At 49.8% G+C, this 17,389-nt stretch overlaps 1 protein-coding gene across 2 annotated transcripts in view; it reads right to left on the bottom strand.

The window, feature by feature from the left end:
- The window catches only part of osgn1 (oxidative stress induced growth inhibitor 1), a 37,496-nt gene extending 28,183 nt beyond the window's left edge, over positions 1-9,313 (bottom strand). Inside the window, exon 1 of one of the 2 annotated variants that reach the window (XM_078554772.1) lies at positions 9,239-9,313. The gene's annotated coding sequence lies outside the window, so the exon portion shown is untranslated. The remainder of the gene's footprint in view (positions 1-9,238) is intronic. The other variant, XM_078554773.1, reaches the window with a different exon arrangement.
- Positions 9,314-17,389: the final 8,076 nt, after the last annotated feature.

Genomic DNA, 17,389 nt, shown 5'->3' with positions numbered 1-17,389 from the left:
CCTACATTGAGTTACATCAAGTCTACAGGACAACCAATTCAGCAAAACTGGTTCACACAAGTCAGGAGTGTGATGGAAAACTCCCCACTTTCCTGGATGAGTGCAGCTCCCACAACACTCAAGAAGTTTGACACCGTCCAGGACAAAGCAGCCCACTTGATTGGCACCACATCCACAAACATTCACTCCCTCCACCACCGATGCACAGTAGCAGCAGTGTGTGTACCATCTACAAGATGCACTGCAGGAATTCACCAAGGCTCCTTGGACAGCACCTTCCAAACCCACGACCGCTACCATCTAGAAGGACAAGGACAGCAGATAGATGGGAACACCACCAACTGGAAGTTCCCCTCTAAGTCACTCACCATCCTGACTTGGAAATATATCGGCCGTTCCTTCACTGTCGCTGGGTCAAAATCCTGGAACTCTCTCCCTAACAACACTTGTGCACAAGCCAATAATGGGAAAGACTGAATGCCTCACATGCTGGAATTGATCATTATGGATTACATGTGAAAACAAAACATCTCAGTAAGGGAGCTGAGGGGAATGAATTCCGGTAGCTTTATAGACCAGCACCTGTCAGAGCCATTGGAAAAAGGGGTTACGTCTGTATAAAACAATGAGGAATAAGGATTGGTGTTCTGCAGACTACACAACAAAACATACCCAGAGATAAGAACGTGGAGAGAGAGAGAGACGGAGAGAGAGAGAGAAACAGAGAGATAGAGACAGGGGGAGAGAGAGAGAGAGACAGAGAGAGAGAGAGAAACAGAGAGAGAGAGACAGGGAGAGAGAGAGAGGGAGAGAGACAGAGAGAGAGAGAGAGAGGGAGAGAGATACAGAGAGAGAAACAGAGAGAGACCGGCAGAGAGAGAGAGGGAGACAGAAAGAGAGAGAGACAGAGCCAGAGGAACAGAGACAGAGAGAGAAAGAGAGAGAGAGGAGAGAGAGACACACACACATAAAGAGACAGACAGCTGGAGAGAGAGACAGAGAGACAAAGAGACAGGGAGAGAGAGAGAGAGACAGAGGGAGAGAGAGAGAGAGAGAGAGACAGACGGAGACAGAGAGGATGAAAGTTGGAACTGTAATTATGATTGGTGACATACAAGTTAATGTGACAAACTGGCTGTGATAATAACTAGAAACTATGTGGTAAAGATGAAGGTATAATGAGGTTATATTTAAAATGCTGCTCAGGAAGACAGATGTGGTGGAAATAAACCACATGGATTTACTGTGAACAGCTCTGGTCTCTGCTATAAAAAAGATAAAGACGCTGAAGAAGATACAAAAATGATTTACTAGAATGATACCAGAAATGAGAGGTTATCCTTATCAGGAAAGATTGAACAGGCTGGGGTTCTTTTCTCTAGAAAAGAGAAGATTGAGGACTGACTTGATAGAAGTCTTTAACTTAGTTGGAGAGATAATGTTTCCACTTGTGGACAAGGCCAGAGCCTGGATCCATAAATATAAGTTAGTCACTCATAAATCGAATTTGCAATTCAGGAGAAACTTCTTCACTCAGAGAATGATGAGCATGTGGAGCTCACTCAGAGTGTCTGAAGTGAATTTGCACTGATGCATTTCAGGGTGGGTGTCACTGATAGTGGTTGCAGGCTGCACTCTCCACAATCTGGCACTGGCAAGGGGGGACCCACTTGATGCAGCTCCACAGGCCACAGAGGATGAACCCAGTAGTGAGTCGGAAGAGGAGCACGGGGAGGAGAACACTGAGGGTGTGGAGCCAGACCTCAGTAACCTGCAGGGAGGCAGGGACACCAGGAACGCCTTGATCCAACGCTCCTTCAGCTAGGCTGCCAAAGATCAGCTTCAACCACATGCCAGGGCTGCTGCCTCCATCCCGGGTATCTGAAATACCCCTGTCACGTGTACCCACTCAGTGTCTGTGCGTTAAAGTTTAGAGTCACCCACGTCCAGCATTACAGACTGGCGTACCCCGCACCAGAGGGTACAGACTGGTGTACCCTGCACCAGAAGGTACAGACTGGTGTACCCTGCACCAGAAGGTACAGACTGGTGTACCCTGCACCAGAAGGTACAGACTGGTGTATCCTGCACCAGAAGATACAGACTGGTGTACCCCGCACCAGAAGGTACAGACTGGTGTATCCTGCACCAGAAGGTACAGACTGGTGTACCCCGCACCAGAAGATACAGACTGGTGTACCCCGCACCAGAAGGTACAGACTGGTGTACCCTGCACCAGAAGATACAGACTGGTGTACCCCGCACCAGAAGGTACAGACTGGTGTACCCCGCACCAGAAGATACAGACTGGTGTACCCCGCACCACAAACATACTCAGGTCATTACGACAAAAACAAAATTTATGTACTTTTCACAATCAAGAAAAATGAACATGGCCATCACTTGTGTTCATATTCACACCAGTAAACATAAACAAAACATTACAGTACAGAAAATCACCCGTGACCTGTCCCTCTTGTGCTCATGGTGCCTTTAACTCACGAGTGCTACACCCTGGTGCTCCCCCCTCACTGACAGCAGCATTGGACACAGCTGCTCTACCTGCAGCGCCATTGCAGCCTGGCCAACCCCAGCTGAGGAGCACCTCACAGGGCACATCCGAGTCGTGGCCCTCGAGCCACAAGACACTCAGTCCAAGCAGCCAGGGCTCACCCCCTTGGCCAGCTCTGCTGTCATTGACAGTTGGCTCTCAGACTGTAACACCCCTGAGCTCCACGGGGAGACGGCCAGTCCTTAACACTTCACCACACTGACCCATACCAACACGGTACTCACCCTTCCTGAGCGCAGCAGCTCGTTGAACCTTTTCCAGTACTGGGCCCATGTGGGCTGCACAATGTTGTGGCTGCTGATCTGGGCTGCCAACTCCTCCCGAGCTCTTTCTGTGGTGGCCTCATCCTTCCATCCCTGGGGACAAGGGTGTCCCTCCTGGCAGCCTCCTCCTCCAGGAGGACCGCGAGGCACTGAGTGCCCACCGGACCTGCCCTCCTGCCTGGCGTCGCCATTCATTGCTGAGGCCGTAGCTTCACTCTGCAGAAACGCTCAAGAAATGTTCGTCCCTGGCAGCCTTCAGGGTGCTGCCTGGGCCGTTTCTGAACAGCCCAACTACCTCGCCAGTGGCCCCAGCGCCCAACAGGCCCCCACCCCCGCCCGGCCCTTCCCGACCACTGGGAAGCCGCGTTTCACACTGGGTGGGCTTTAACTGGCCAGATAGCGTGTACCTGCGGCTGTGGGCCGATGGTGGGCAGGGGGCAGGTCCTGACCAGTCCTGGGCCTGCTGATCACACCCGTCCGCCAAGGGTAAAATCCAGGCCTCAGCTTTCGTAAAATAATAAAGAACTGGTTCCGGTGAGTGGAATTACAGGATTACTAAATGCCAAAGCACCTGGTGTATAAACCAAAAAGTTGTAAATTGTGTGAATTTACCTCAATAATTCTGATATTTTAGTTTTTCTTGCACTCACATTCAGTGAGTAACTTCAGTGTTTATCAGGTACACTGACTGCAGAGACTACTGTTGGATTCAATTCCTTTTCCAGTTTCTTTGTAATTGGTGGGCTTTTTTTAAACTTAATTGAATGATGGGATCTGAATTGTAGCTGGAAGCTCTGCAGCAATGGCAAAATTTACAAAACTGCCTCTTCCGAAAGGTCATTCTCCTGCCCAGTTTCACTACTGCACAATGTTAGAATGTGACTGATTTGATACAATTACATGAAGTGAGCACCAGGGTAATTGTCATTAACACCAGCTATTACACACGTTACAGGAATGAACACACAAGCCCCATCCTACAGTCTGAGTTCAGGGAACTAGGTAGCAAATTAGCAAGCAGGACCTCCAAAGCAGTCATCTCCACATTACTCCCAGTGCCACACACACATGAGGACAGGAATAGGAGAATAAGACAGATGAATGTGTGGCTGGAAAGATGGTGCAGGAGGGAGGGCTTTAGATTCCTGGGACACTGGGACTGGCTCTGGGGGAGATGGCACCTGTACAAGTCGGACAGGTTGTACCTGAACAGAGCCGGGACTGAGTTCCTTGCGGGCGTTTTGCTGGTGCTGTTGGGAGGGTTTAAACTAACTCAGCAGGGGTGTGGGAACTAGGAGAGAATAATAAGGGGCACAAAATAGATAGAAGAGATAGATAGGACTAGAGTAGGGAATAATAAGTTAATAGGTGGGGTCAGAGTAGAGGAGACAGTAATACATTCTAAAGCATGGTTACTGTGCATGTAACCATGCACGGAGTGTGGTAAATAAGATTGGTGAGTCACAGGCACAGACTGCCATGTGGAATTATGATGTTGTGGCTATAACAGAGACCTGGCTCAAAGAAGGGCAGGACTGGGTGTTAAATATTCCTGGATACAAAGTATTCAGGAACGATAGGGAAGGAAGAAAAGGGTGAGGGATGCGAGTATTGATTAAGGAGACCATTGCAGTGCTGGAGAAAGAGGACCTTCCCAGAGGGGTCAAGGACAAAATCTATTTGGCTAGAGCTAAGAAACCAAAAAAGGTGCAATTACTTTGCTCAGTGTATGGAAAATGTTGGAAACAGATTGTGGTCCATCAGGATTGGGTATGAAAGGCAGCTGAATATCTTGGTAATAATCTCTCCATCAATGTTGCTGTTTATTCCTGGTTTGCTTTCCTGTCACTTGCACCTTCTCCTTGTTCCTGTTGCAGTTTATTCTATATTTGGATACATTTTATGTAACATTCAGAAATATTTTAACAAACTAAATCTCGGGTGTTAACAGTCAGGAGCAGCACGGCATTGACAGAGTGACGGGTCAGTCAGGGAGTGACGGGTCAGTCAGGGAGTGGTGGGTCAGTCAGGGAGTGGTGGGTCAGTCAGGGAGTGACGGGTCAGTCAGGGAGTGGCGGGTCAGTGACACAGAGTGACAGGTCAGAGTCAGGGAGTGACGGTTCAGACAGGGAGTGGCGGGTCAGTGACACAGAGTGACAGGTCAGTCAGGGAGTGGCAGGTCAGTGAAACAGAGTGACGGGTCAGAGTCAGGGAGTGATGGGTCAGAGTCAGGGAGTGACGGGTCAGTCAGGGAGTGGCGGGTCAGTCAGGGAGTGGCGGGTCAGTCAGGGAGTGGCGGGTCAGTCAGGGAGTGGCGGGTCAGTGACACAGAGTGACAGGTCAGAGTCAGGGAATGGCGGGTCAGTGACACAGAGTGATGGGTCAGAGTCAGGGAGTGGAGGGTCAATGACTCAGAGTGGCGGGTTAGAGTCAGAGAGTGACGGGTCAGAGTCAGGGAGTGACGGGTCAGAGTCAGGGAGTGACGGGTCAGAGTCAGGGAGTGACGGGTCAGAGTCCGGGAGTGACGGGTCAGAGTCCGGGGGTGACGGGTCAGAGTCCGGGGGTGACGGGTCAGAGTCCGGGGGTGACGGGTCAGAGTCCGGGAGTGACGGGTCAGAGTCCGGGGGTGACGGGTCAGAGTCCGGGGGTGACGGGTCAGAGTCCGGGGGTGACGGGTCAGAGTCAGGGGGTGACGGGTCAGAGTCGGGGGTGACGGGTCAGAGTCGGGGAGTGGTGGGTCAGTGACACAGAGTGACGGGTTAGAGTCAGAGAGTGACGGGTTAGAGTCAGAGAGTGACGGGTCAGAGTCAGGGAGTGACGGGTCAGAGTCAGGGAGTGACAGGTCAGAGTCCGGGAGTGACGGGTCAGAGTCCGGGGGTGACGGGTCAGAGTCCGGGGGTGACGGGTCAGAGTCCGGGGGTGACGGGTCAGAGTCAGGGGGTGACGGGTCAGAGTCAGGGGGTGACGGGTCAGAGTCGGGGGTGACGGGTCAGAGTCGGGGGTGACGGGTCAGAGTCAGGGAGTGGTGGGTCAGTGACACAGAGTGACGGGTTAGAGTCAGGGAGTTACGGGTCAGAGTCAGGGAGTGGTGGGTCAGTGACACAGAGTGACGGGTTAGAGTCAGGGAGTGATGGGTCAGAGTCAGGGAGTGGCAGGTCAGTGACACAGAGTGACGGGTCAGAGTCAGGGAGTGGTGGGTCAGTGACACAGAGTGACGGGTCAGAGTCAGGGAGTGGTGGGTCAGTGACACAGAGTGACGGGTTAGAGTCAGGGGGTGACGGGTCAGAGTCAGGGAGTGACGGGTCAGAGTCAGGGAGTGACGAGTCAGAGTCGGGGAGTGGTGGGTCAGAGACACAGAGTGGCGGGTCAGTGGCATAGAGTGACAGGTCAGAGTCAGAGAGTGACGGGTCAGAGTCAGTGTGCGACAGGTCAGTGACAGAGTGACAAGTCAGGAAAAGAGTGAAAAGTCAGTCTCAGAGTGAAGGGTCAGTGACAGAATGACCTGTTGGTGACAGAGAGTGATGGGTCAGTGACAGAGAGTGATGGCCAGTAACAGAATTAAGTGTTAGTGACAGTGAGCAGTCAGAGTATGAGAGTGACAGGTCAGGAACAGAGTGATGGGTCAGTGACAGTGAGTGATGGGTCAGTGACAGAGAGTGATGGGTCAATGACAATCCTGTTACTGACTAGTCAGTCTAAGTGTCAGTGACAGTGACCAGTCAGAGTAAGAGTGTGACAGGTCAGTCTCAGAGTGAAGGGACTGTGACGGAGTGACCTGTCGGTGACAGAGAGTGATGGGTCAGTAACAGAATTAAGTGTTAGTGACAGTGAGCAGTCAGAGTAAGAGTGTGACAGGTCAGTCTCAGAGTGAAGGGTCTGTGACGGAGTGATGGGTCAGTCTTAGAGTGAAGGGTCTGTGACGGAGTGATGGGTCAGTCTTAGAGTGAAGGGTCAGTCTTAGAGTGAAGGGTCAGTGACAGAGTGACCATTCAGAGTTAGAAAGTGACCTCTCAATGATAGAGCGACGGGTCAATGACAGAGTTGCCGGTCAGAGTAAGAGAGTGACAAGTGAACAGAGTGAAGGTCAGGGACAGAGTGAAGGGTCAGATACAGAATCAAGGGACAGTATTAGTGCGAAAGGACAGAGATGGCGAATCACAGAATTGTTACAATGCAGGAGGCCGTTTGGCCCATTGTGAGTGCACTAGCTCTCCAAATGAGGAATTGATTTAGTGCCACACTCACAACTGTTCCCAGTAACCCTGCACATTCTTCCTTTTTAGATAATCATTAAATTCCCTTTTGAATGTCTCAATAGATCCAGTCTCCACCACCCTCCTCAGGCTGTGCATTCCAGACCCTAACCACTCGATTGACCCTGTCTCCCCCACCCTCTCAGACAGCGCATTCCAGATCCTAACCACTCGATTGACCCTGTCTCCCCCACCCTCTCAGGCTGTGCATTCCAGACCCTAACCACTCGATTGACCCTGTCTCCCCCACCCTCTCAGGCTGTGCATTCCAGACCCTAACCACTCGATTGACCCTGTCTCCCCCACCCTGTCAGACAGTGCATTCCAGATCCTAACCACTCGATTGACCCTGTCTCCCCCACCCTCTCAGGCTGTGCATTCCAGACCCTAACCACTCGATTGACCCTGTCTCTCCCACACTCTCAGGCTGTGCATTCCAGACCCTAACCACTCGATTGACCCTGTCTCCCCCACACTCTCAGGCTGTGCATTCCAGATCCTAACCACTCGATTGACCCTGTCTCCCCCACCCTCTCAGGCTGTGCATTCCAGATCCTAACCACTCGATTGACCCTGTCTCCCCCACACTCTCAGACAGTGCATTCCAGATCCTAACCACTCGATTGACTCTGTCTCCCCCACACTCTCAGACAGTGCATTCCAGATCCTAACCACTCGATTGACCCTGTCTCCACCACACTCTCAGACAGTGCGTTCCAGATCCTAACCACTCGATTGACCCTGTCTCCCCCACCTTCCTCAGGCTGTGCATTCCAGACCCTAACCACTCGATTGACCCAGTCTCCACCACACTCTCAGACAGTGCATTCCAGACCCTAACCACTCGCTGTGTGAAACAACTTTTTCTCCTCAGGCTTTTGCTTCTGTTGCCCTTTATTTTAATTCGGTGCCCTCTTCCTCCCGATCCTTCCACCATTGGGAACAGTTCCTTCCTACCCGCTCTGTCATGAGACCCTCATGATTTTGAACACCGCTATCAAATCTCCTCTCAGCCTTGGGAAGGGTCACAGAGACTGGTCAGTGACAGTGGATGGTCAGTGTGTGGTCAGAGTGAATGGTCAGTGTTTGGTCAGGGTGAATGGTCAGAGTGAATAGTCAGGGTGAATGGTCAGAGTGAATAGTCAGTGTGTGGTCAGAGTGAATAGTCAATGTGTGGTCAGAGTGAATGGTCAGTGAGTGGTCAGTGTGTGGTCAGAGTGAACGGTCAGGGTGAATGGTCAGTGTGTGGTCAGAGTGAACGGTCAGGGTGATTAGTCAGTGTGTGGTGAGAGTGAATGGTCAGTGTGAATGGTCAGTGTGTGGTGAGAGTGATGGTCAGAGTGAATGGTTAGTGTGTGGTCAGACTGAATGGCCAGTGTGTGGTCGGAGTGAATGGTCAGAGTGAGTGGTCAGTGTGTGGTCGGAGTGGACGGTCAGTGTGTGGTCAGGGTGAACGGTCAGTGTGTGGTCAGGGTGAACGGTCAGTGTGTGGTCAGGGTGAACGGTCAGTGTGTGGTCAGGGTGAATGGTCAGTGTGTGGTCGGAGTGAATAGTCAGTGTGTGGTCAGGGTGAATGGTCAGTGTGTGGTCGGAGTGAATGGTCAGTGTGTGGTCAGGGTGAATGGTCAGTGTGGTCGGAGTGAATGGTCAGTGTGTGATCAGGGTGAATGGTCAGTGTGTGGTCGGAGTGAACGGTCAGTGTGTGGTCGGAGTGAACGGTCAGTGTGTGATCAGGGTGAAAGGTCAGTGTGTGGTCGGAGTGAATGGTCAGTGTGTGGTCAGAGTGAATGGTCAGTGTGTGGTCGGAGTGAATGGTCAGTGTGTGGTCGGAGTGAAAGGTCAGTGTGCGGTCGGAATGAATGGACAGTGTGTGGTCAGGGTGAATGGTCAGTGTGTGGTCGGAGTGAATGGTCAGTGTATGATCAGGGTGAACGGTCAGTGTGTGGTCGGAGTGAACGGTCAGTGTGTGGTCGGAGTGAATGGTCAGTGTGTGGTCGGAGTGAACGGTCAGTGTGTGGTCGGAGTGAATGGTCAGTGTGTGGTCAGTACCGGAACGGGTCCCGTGGCCGGGCCCACGTGTGAACCGCGGCTCCGGCCCCTGAAGCCGGTTCCCCCCGGGTCCGGGTCCGAAACAGAAGCTTCAAACTCACCGCGGCTTCGGGGCTCGGAGCCGGATCCCGATCCCGATCCCGGTCCCGGAGTCTGGTCCCGATCCCGGAGTCTCCGCCCCGGAATGGGCGGTCCTAAGAGCTGCTTCTTCATTGGATAGAGAGAAGAACCAATCAGAGATCGGGGCCGACAAACCCGGAATGGATCAGGATCAAACCCGGAATGGATCAGGATCAAACCCGGAATGGATCAGGATCAAACCCGGAATGGACCAGAACAAAAATAAAAATACCTGGAAAAACTCAGCAGGTCTGGCAGCATCTGCGGAGAGGAACATAGTTAACGTTTTGAGTCCATATGACTCTTCAACAGAACTAAGTAAAAATAGAAAAGAGGTGAAATATAAGCTGGTTTAAGGTGGGGTGGGACAGGTAGAGCTGGATAGAGGGCCAGTGATAGGTGGAGATAACCAAAAGATGTCACAGACAAAAGGACAAAGAGGTGTTGAAGGTGGTGATATTATCTAAGGAATTTGATAATAAAGGTACAGATAGCCCTAGTGGGGGTGGTTTGGGGTGAAGGAATCGAAATAGGTGGCACCTCCCCATGCCCACGCAGAAGGTGCAACACCTGCCCCTTCACTTCCCCTCTCCTCACCGTCCAAGGGCCCAAACACTCCTTTCAAGTGAAGCAGCTTCACTTGCATTTCCCCTAACTTAGTCTACTGCATTCGTTGCTCCCAATGTGGTCTCCTCTACATTGGAGAGACCAAACGCAAACTGGGTGACCGTTTTGCGGAACACCTGCGGTCTGTCCGCAAGAAAGACCCAAACCTCCCTGTCGCTTGCCATTTTAACACTCCACCCTGCTCTCTTGCCCATATGTCTGTCCTTGGCTTGCTGCATTGTTCCAGTGAAGCTCAACGCAAACTGGAGGAACAGCACCTCATCTTCCGACTAGGCACTTTACAGCCTTCCGGGCTGAATATTGAGTTCAACAATTTTAGATCTTAAACTCCCCCTCCCCCCATCCCCACCCCGTTTCTCCCCCCTCCCCTTTTTTTTCAATAATTTATATAGATTCTTCTTTCCCCACCTATTTCCATTATTTTTAAATCTAAAACTAAAACCTTGTCAGTCTTTCCACCCCACCCCCACTAGAGCTGCACCTTGAGTGTCCTGCCTTCCATTCTTAATTAGCACTTTTCTTAGACAAATATCACCACCTTCAACACCTCTTTGATCCTTTTGTCTGTGACATCTTTTGATTATCTGCTCCTATCACTGCTTGCTTATCTCCACAATCACCCCACCCTCAACTTCTCTCTCCCCCCACCCCCCCACCTTAGACCAGCTTATATTTCACCTCTCTCCTAACTATACTTCAGTTCTGCCGAAGGGTCGTGAAGACTCGAAACGTTAACTGATTTCTTCTCCACCAATGCTGCCAGACCTGCTGAGTTTTTCCTGGTAATTCTGTTTTTGTTTTGGATTTCCAGCATCCGCAGTAGCTTTTAGCTTTTTATTTTTATTAAGATACAGATAGCCCTAGTGGGGGTGGGGGGAAGGGATCGAAAAAGGCTAAAAGGTAGAGATAAAACAACGGATGGAAATACATTTAAAAATAATGGAAATAGGTGGGAAAAGAAAAATCTATATAAATTATTAGGGGGAAAAAAGGGGGATCGGAAAGGGGGTGGGGATGAGGAGAGAGTTCATGATCTAAAATTGTTGAACTCAATATTCAGTCCGGAAGGTTGTAAAGTGCCTAGTCGGAAGATGAGGTGCTGTTCCTCCAGTTTGCGTTGGGCTTCACTGGAGCAATGCAGCAGGCCAAGGATGAACATGTGGGCATGAGAGCAGGGTGGAGTGTTAAAATGGCAAGCGACAGGGAGGTCTGGGTCATGCTTGTGGACAGACCGAAGATGTTCTGCAAAGCGTTCACCAAGTCTGCGTTTGGTCTCTCCAATGTAGAGGAAACCACAATGGGAGCAGCGAATGCAATAGACCAAATTGAGGGAAGTGCAAGTGAAACGCTGCTTCACTTGAAAGGAGTGTTTGGGCCCTTGGACGGTGAGGAGAGGGGAAGTAAAGGGGCAGGTGTTGCACCTTCTGCGGTTGCATGGGGAAGTGCCGTGGGAGGAGGAGTAGGGGGTGATGGAGGAGTGGACCAGGGTGTCCCGGAGGGAACAATCCCTGCGGAATGCCGCCGGGGGGGTGAAGGGAAGATGTGTTTGGTGGTGGCATCATGCTGGAGTTGGCGGAAATGGCGGAGGATGAACCTTTGAATGCGGAGCCTGGTGGGGTGATAAGTGAGGACAAGGAAGACCCTATCTAGCTATCTTGACTCCATTCTCTCTCCCCTTGTCCAGTCCCTTCCCACCTACATCCGTGATTCCTCTGACACCTTACGTCACATCAACAATTTCCAGTTCCCTGGCCCCAACCGCTTCCTCTTCACCATGGACGCCCAATCCCTCTACACCTCCATCCCCCACCAGGATGGTCTGATGGCTCTCCGCTTCTTCCTCGAACAGAGGCCGGAACAATCCCCATCCACCACTACTCTCCTCCGTCTGGCTGAACTTATTCTCACACTGAACAATTTCTCCTTAAACTCCTCTCACTTCCTCCAAATAAAAGGTGTGGCCATGGGTACCCGCATGGGCCCCAGCTATGCCTGTCTCTTTATGGGGTACGTGGAACATTCCTTGTTCCAGTCCTACTCCGGCCCCCTCCCACAACTCTTTCTACGGTACATCGATGATTACTTTGGTGCTGCTTCACGCTCTCGTCGGGACCTGGAAAAATTTATTAATTTTGCTTCCAATTTCCATCCCTCCATCATTTTCACATGGTCCATCTCTGACACTTCCCTTCCCTTCCTTGACCTCTCTGTCTCAATTTCTGGTGATAGACTGTCCACCAATATCCATTACAAGCCTACCGACTCCCACAGCTACCTCGACTACAGCTCCTCACACCCCGCTTCCTGTAAGGACTCCATCCCATTCTCTCAGTTCCTTCGCCTCCGTCGCATCTGTTCTGATGATGCTACCTTCAAAAACAGTTCCTCTGACATGTCCTCCTTCTTCCTTAACTGAAGTTTTCCACCCATGGTGGTTGACAGGGCCCTCAACCGTGTCCGGCCCATCTCCCGCGCATCCGCCCTCACACCTTCTCCTCCCTCCCAGAACCATGATAGGGTCCCCCTTGTCCTCACTTATCACCCCATCAGCCTCCACATTCAAAGGATCATCCTCCGCCATTTCCGCCAACTCCAGCATGATGCCACCACCAAACATATCTTCCCTTCACCCCCCACCGGCGGCATTCCGCAGGGATCATTCCCTCCGGGACACCCTGGTCCACTCCTCCATCACCCCCTACTCCTCAACCCCCTCCCACGGCACCTTCCCATGCAACCGCAGAAGGTACAACACCTGCCCCTTTACTTCCCCTCTCCTCACTGTCCAAGGGCCCAAACATTCCTTTCAAGTGAAGCAGCATTTCACTTGCACTTCCCTCAATTTAGTCTACTGCATTCGCTGCTCCCAATGCGGTTTCCTCTACATTGGAGAGACCAAACGCAGACTTGGTGACCGCTTTGCAGAACACCTTTGGTCTGTCCGCAAGCATGACCCAGCCCTCCCTGTCGCTTGCCATTTCAACACTCCACCCTGCTCTCATGCCCACATGTCCATCCTTGGCCTGCTGCATTGTTCAACACAAACTGGAGGAACAGCACCTCATCTTCCGACTAGGCACTTTACAACCTTCCGGACTGAATATTGAGTTCAACAATTTTAGATTATGTACTTTCTCCTCCATCCCCACTCCCTTTCCGATCCCCCTTTTTTTCCCCTAATAATTTATATAGACTTTTCCCACCTATTTCCATTATTTTTAAATGTATTTCCATCCGTAGTTTTATCTCTACCTTTTAGCCTATTTCGATCCCTTCCCCCCACCCCCACTAGGGCTATCTGTACCTTGCTCATCCTGTTTTCTACCCTTAATTAGCACATTCCTTAGATAATATCACCACCTTCAACACCTCTTTGTCCTTTTGTCTATGACATCTTTTGTCTATCTCCAGCTATCACTGGCCCTCTATCCAGCTCTACCTGTCCCATCCCCCCTTAAACCAGTTTATATTTCACCTCTTTTCTATTTTTACTTAGTTCTGTTAAAGAGTCATATGGACTCAAAACGTTAACTGTGTTCCTCTCCGCAGATGCTGCCAGACCTGCTGAGTTTTTTCAGGTAGTTTTATTTTTGTTTTGGATTTCCAGCATCCGCAGTTTTTTGCTTTTACCGGAATGGACCAGCATCAGTCCCGCACCGGATCAAACCCGGAATGGACCGGGATCAGTCCCGCACCGGATCAAACCTGGAATGGACCGGGATCAGTCCCGCACCGGATCAAACCCGGAATGGACCGGGATCAGTCCCGCACCGGATCAAACCCGGAATGGACCGGGATCAGTCCCGCACCGGATCAAACCCGGAATGGACCAGCATCAGTCCGCACCAGATCAAACCCGGAATAGATCAGGATCAGTCCCGCACCGGATCAAACCCGGAATGGTTTCTCTGCACAGATGTTGTGGGACCTGCTGAGTTTTCCCAGCATTTTCTGTCATTATTCCTAAAGTCCTGAGACTGGGATCAGCTCCTGCCCAGAGCCAGAATATTTGGAGCAGTTGTTAGTTCCCAGAGCCAGAGCCACAGCAGGAAAGTGAAAGGAAGTTTGAAAGAGAGCAGAGAAGATACAGAACAGAATAATATTGCTATAAAAGTTGTAATTAACTAGCAGAATATTTAATGTTTAGGATTTCCCAGTGATTGGCTCCCTTGCATTAGAATGAGCCATGGTTAAAATAATTTGCATTTATATAGCACCTTCCATGATCACAGGATGTCTCAAGTGCTTTACAGTCAATGAAGCACTTTTTGAAGTGTAGTCACTGTTGTAATGTCTGAAACATGGCAGCCAAAATGCACACAGCAAGATCCCACAAACAGCAAGGTGAGAATGACCAGATCATTTGTTTTTGTAATGTTGATTGAGGGATAAATATTGGCCAGGAGACCGGGGAGAATTCCTGTGCCCTTCTTCAAAATAGTATCTATATTTTGATAAAAGCAAAATACTGCGGATGCTGGAAATCTGAAACAACTGTGTTCCTCTCCGCAGATACTGTCAGACCTGCTGAGTTTTTCCATCTATATTTTGATATCCGCTTAGGTAGGGAGGTGTGGCATGACTTAACATCTCACCTGGAAGAGGCACCACTAACAGTGTAGCACTTCCTCCTTTCTGCACTGGTGGGTCAGCTTTGATTCCTTTGTTCAGACTCTGGAGTGGGACTTGAATCCAGAATCTTGTCTCAGGTGTAAGTGCCACCAACTGAGCTAAGGCTGACACTCAAATGTGCAAAATGTTGAGGCTCAGGATTGGGATGTGGGTATTTGCTATGAGCAGCCAGGGTTTTAATGAGGCTGTTGCGTTCAGTGAGAGGAAGTAAGTGTTTAGTCGATGGAGCTTATGGTGACCTCACAAGTCCCAGCCAGGATGGAAATGTCTGATTCAATTCCCCTGTTTATCATCCCAAGAGACCTTTAGGTTAGTAGGTGGTCACAGACCTACATTGGCTTTTACTGCACTTTAGGCTTTTGTTATTATTAATAGCACCTTTATCACAGGGTGCTTCACCTCTGCAAACAGTTCCTTACAATTTGTCAGCACAGCTTTGGTTAGGGTTATTGTGCTGTTTGACCTCAGGATCGAATTTTTGTAAACATTCATTGCAATAACAATCATTTCTTGCAGGTAATTTTTTGAAAATGTTTTGCGTGGAAGAGATTGTGGCCCAGAGACTGGTGTTGTCAACCTGCTGGGGTGTGCAGGCTGATCTCTGCACTGGGACAGGAGGGGCACAAGGTACACCCCATGTTGGAGCTTGGCCTTATTGACACCAGACAGTGAGTTGTAGACTCCTCCAGGCTGCAACTCACAATCCACTGCGGAGAGCTGTGGGACTGTGGGGATTCACTTCCAGAGCTAATGGTTGAAGCAGAAAAAGTGAGGGTGAATTTCCCATCTGCTGTTGTGACCACAGCATCAGTTCAGCAATAAATGAGGATCTGACCACAGTTCCAGCAAAAACCCAGAGGAAATTCACCGTTCGCGATTAGATTGGAGAGGGAGATAAACACTCATAAATGTGGGCGGGACTATTTGCTCACTTGACCTTTATTGCAAAGGGAGTGGAATATAAAAGTAATGAAGTCATGCTACAACATGTACAGGGCATTGGTGAGACTGCCCCTGGAGCTCTATGGACAGTTTTGGTCTCCTTGCTTAAGGAGGGATATACTTGCATTGGAGGCAGTTCAGAGAAGGTTCACTAGGCTGATTCCTGGGATGAAGGTTTTGTCTTATGAGGAAAAGTTGAGCAGGTTGGACTTACATTTATTAGAGTTTAGAAGAATGAGAGGTGATCGTATTGAAACATATAAGATTCTGGGGGGATTTGACAGGGCAGATGCTGGAAGGATGTTTCCTCTCATGGGGTACAGTTTCAGAATAAGGGGTCTCCCGTTTAAGACAAAGGTGAGGATGAATTTTTTCTCTCAGAGGGTCATTAGTCTTTGGAATTCTCTTCCACAGAGACCAGTGGAGGCTGAGTCAGTGAATGTATTCAAGGCGGAGTTAGGCAGATTTTTGATCGACAAGGGAGTCAAGAGAGAGGAGACAATCCCATCAATTGTCATAAAAACCCATCTGGTTCACTAATGCCCTTTAGTGAAGGAAATCTGCCGTCCTTAACTGGTCTGGCCTACATTTAATTACAGACCCACAGACCATAGACCATAGACCATAAGATGTAGGAGCAGAAGTAGGCCATTGGGCCCATTGAGTCTGCTCCGCCATTCAATGAGATCATGGCTGACCTGATAATCCTTAACTCCACTTTCCTGCCTTTTCCCCATAACCCTTGATTCCCTTACTGATTAAAAATTTGTCTATCTCAGCTTTGAATATACTTAATGACCCAGCCTCTACAGCCCTCTCCGGTAAAGGATTACACAGATTGACTACCCTCTGAGAGAAGAAATTCCTCCTCATCTCTGTCTTAAATGGGTGATCCCTTACTCTGAGATTATGCCCTCTGGTCCTAGACTCTCCCACAAGGGGAAACAACCTCTCAGCATCTACCCTGTCAAGCCCCCTAAGAACCTTACATGTTTCTATAAGGTCGCCTCTCATTCTTCTAAACTCCAATTAATACAGGCCCAACCTACCCAACCTCTCCTCATAAGAAAATCCCTCCATACCCGGAATCAACTAGTGAACCTTCTCTGGACTGCCTACAGTGCCAGTATATCTTTCCTTAGTTAAGGGGACCAAAATTATTCACAGTATTCTAGGTGTGGACTAACTAGTACCTTGTATAACAAAAACAGAATTACCTGGAAAAACTCAGCAGGTCTGGCAGCATCGGTGGAGAAGAAATCAGTTAACGTTTCGAGCCTTCATGGCCCTTCGGCAGAACTGAAGCATAGTTAGGAGAAAGGAGAAATATAAGCTGGTTTAAGGTGGGGGGGGGGGGGGGGTGGGGGGCGGTGGGGGGGGAAGAGAGATGTTGAGGGTGTGGTGATTGTGGAGATAAGCAAGCCATGATAGGAGCAGATAATCAAAAGATGTCACAGACAAAAGGATCAAAGAGGTGTTGAAGGTGGTGATATTTGTCTAAGAAAAGTGCTAATTAAGAATGGAAGACAGGACACTCAAAGTACAGCTCTAGTGGGGGTGGGGTGGAAAGACTGACAAGGTTTTAGTTTTAGATTTAAAAATAATGGAAATAGGTGGGGAAAGAAGAATCTATATAAATTATTGAAAAAAAAGGGGGGGGGGGTAGAAACAGGGTGGGGATGGGGGGGAGGGGGAGTTTAAGATCTAAAGTTGTTGAATTCAATATTCAGCCCGGAAGGCTGTAAAGTGCCTAGTCGGAAGATGAGGTGCTGTTCCTCCAGAAACTGGAGGAACAGCACCTCATCTTCCGACTAGGCACTTTACAGCCTTCCGGGCTGAATATTGAATTCAACAACTTTAGATCTTAAACTCCCCCTCCCCCCCATCCCCACCCTGTTTCTCCCCCCCCCCCTTTTTTTTCAATAATTTAT

This window comes from Cetorhinus maximus, chromosome 13 (assembly GCF_964194155.1).
Source record: "Cetorhinus maximus chromosome 13, sCetMax3.hap1.1, whole genome shotgun sequence".
NCBI classification, from domain to species: domain Eukaryota; kingdom Metazoa; phylum Chordata; class Chondrichthyes; order Lamniformes; family Cetorhinidae; genus Cetorhinus; species Cetorhinus maximus.
Note: the sequence above shows the minus strand (reverse complement) of the source record. Positions and strands in the feature narration are given on the sequence as shown.